The following is a 2,500-nucleotide window of genomic DNA, read 5'->3' as shown; positions in this document are numbered from 1 at the left end:
CAGGGGGAAAATTGAAAAAAAGTTGAAAAAAAAAATTTTTGGGGACTTAGAAAATTTTTCAACTTTTGTCAGACTTCCAGACAGGGGAGCGTGTCAGTGCGCGCATCCGATTTCAGTTCCAGAGCGATTCGCGCGATGAGTCCTTGATACTTAGTCGTTTTTGCAAAATTTCTGACTTTTTGGAAAATTTCACAATTTTGTGAAAACTTCCACAAAATGAGGTTCTAGTATGTTAGAGGGCATCCCAGGAGGGCTCCAAAAGTGTGGGTAAAATATATATCCCACAGGGGGAAAATTGAAAAAAAGTTGAAAAAAAAAATTTTTGGGGACTTAGAAAATTTTTCAACTTTTGTCAGACTTCCAGAGAGGGGAGCGTGTCAGTGCGCGCATCCGATTTCAGTTCCAGAGCGATTCGCGCGATGAGTCCTTGATACTTAGTCGTTTTCAGAAGTCACAATTTTGACTTCCAGGACCCGCAAAACGTTTGTAAATTGAGCCCGCTCCCCAGTTCCAAGCGTTTTGAGGTGTCCCCGGTTGCAGTAATGCAGCCTGCCCACTAGATGTCGCAAAAGAGACAAAAAGTGAAAAAGAACCAGAATGAGGAAATTCCAGGGAGCCGAATCCGCCTGACAGTTCCAGGCGATCGGGCACTTTTTTGCATGCGTCCCTAAAGTGGGTATAGGGTGACACTCCATGCAAAGACCCAGTTTTGCACACCACCGGCAGAATATATGAGAGAGAGGTACCTCTCAGCCCCGACACATTTCGACTCATTTAAGCTGGTTTTCACCTCCGTAGGCCTGGGTATGCGTTTTGGCTATGAGTCCCTGTTCGGCTGGAGGTCTGCACCTTGGCTGAACCCAGGCTTCCGCAGCTGCGTGGGGGGACTTTTGCCGGTCGCCTATCCCAAGTCAGAGAGGTGTTCCTGGGTTGAAGTGAGCCTGGCCAGACCCCCCCGCGGGCCCTGGTTCTCCACATGGGGGCGCCGTCAAGGCTAAAATCTGGATTTTTAGGCCGAGGAGAGGCTCCATGAGGGCGGATGCTTTTGTGGCTTCGACCCCAGTGCTGTTCCACATCCAGTACCCCCCCGCAAGGGCGCCTGTACCCGAGTCGCGCTTCCAGGACTCGTGGGCACGTATCTCCCGTCGACAGGGGTTTGCAGCCTCCGTACTTGGGCAAGTCCCTACATGCACCCCTGCTCTTCCTCCGATCGATCTGGCGCAGCGCTCCCGGGTGGGGAGGTGGCGCCGCTCGCTCGGCCCGGGCTTTGGAGCCCGCGCTGGCTTAAGGTGAGCGGTCCCCTTCCTCCTCTACCCCCGGGCTTCCGACACCTATCTTTGGGCGCGCATGCCGGCCTCGCCTCCCGTCTGCGGAGGTGGCCGAGCCGTGGGGAGTTTGACCCGAACCGAGCGAAGGCAGTGGTCCGACGACCCGTACGGGCGAACGGCGGGGCGCCCACCCAGCCAGGCGTGGGGGCCCGTCGTCCGAATCGCTCCCTGTGCGGGGAAGCACAGCGATCTTCTCCGAGGGCGGCCCTTTTCTTCCAGATGCGTACCCGGCCAGCGGAGGCTCGCGCTGCCCCTCGTGTCCGAAAGGGCGGCCTCCGCGGCGGTGGCGACAGCGGCGGCGGTGGGTGGCCTCTCCGCGCCACTGCCGAGCTTCGCGATTTCCAGTCTTTTCCCGAGCCCCTACGTCAGTGGGGAGGACGACAGAGGTGTGGAGGCAGGCGAAGGGGGTTCTCACCGTGCGGTGTGCCCCAGCCCGACCGTTGCCTTCCCCCTCGACCCTCGTCCTCCCAGGCGGCTCGGCCAGGGAGCAGGAGAGAGAGCGAGAGAGGGAGAGCGGAAACCCCAGAGCCAAGGGGTTAGATGGAGAACGGGAGAAGGAACGAGGGCCAAGAGGTAGGGAGTACGGTGAAAGGCCGACCTGGGATCCCCCTGCGCTCCCGCCCTGGGCGGGGAGCAGCCCTGGGAAGAAAAGCCGCTCGGGCATCCCTTTGAGGTTACGGGCGCGAGCGGGAAGAGGGACTACGCTGGAGGGCGACGCCGACACGGCCAGGCCGACGACCACCCACGTGACCTCAGCGTCGCCGGGTTAGTGCCAGAGCCGCGGCGGACCCCGACGGCCAGCCCCCCTCTCCCAATCCTCGTGCCTGTCCGCCGGTGGGTCGAGGACCCCCCGCGGCGGAGGCAGGTCTAAGCCAGACGGTGGCGCCGCATAGGCCCACCCCCGCACGCCATCTCCCTGAGCGACCCTGTGTGTCGTCTTGGGTGCGGTTGGTGAGACGGGGGCGGCCGTGGCATCCTCCGGAGGCCAGTCACCTCGCCCTCCCCGTGCAAGGGGTGTTTTCCAGACGCCTGCCGCTTCGGGACCATGCACCGCACAGTGAGCCGCTCCTCCCGCACATGTTCCCGGTGCTGCGAGGGCTCCGTTCCCCGGCCCCCCCAGGGAAGCCCCATGCCATCCCGCATCCTCTCCGGACGCCGCACGCCCTGCCTAT

Source organism: Phyllobates terribilis, unplaced genomic scaffold, assembly GCF_046119375.1.
Source record: "Phyllobates terribilis strain yellow unplaced genomic scaffold, ASM4611937v1 Scaffold_4763__1_contigs__length_57364, whole genome shotgun sequence".
In the NCBI taxonomy this organism is placed as follows: domain Eukaryota; kingdom Metazoa; phylum Chordata; class Amphibia; order Anura; family Dendrobatidae; genus Phyllobates; species Phyllobates terribilis.
This window is presented reverse-complemented; position numbering follows the sequence as displayed.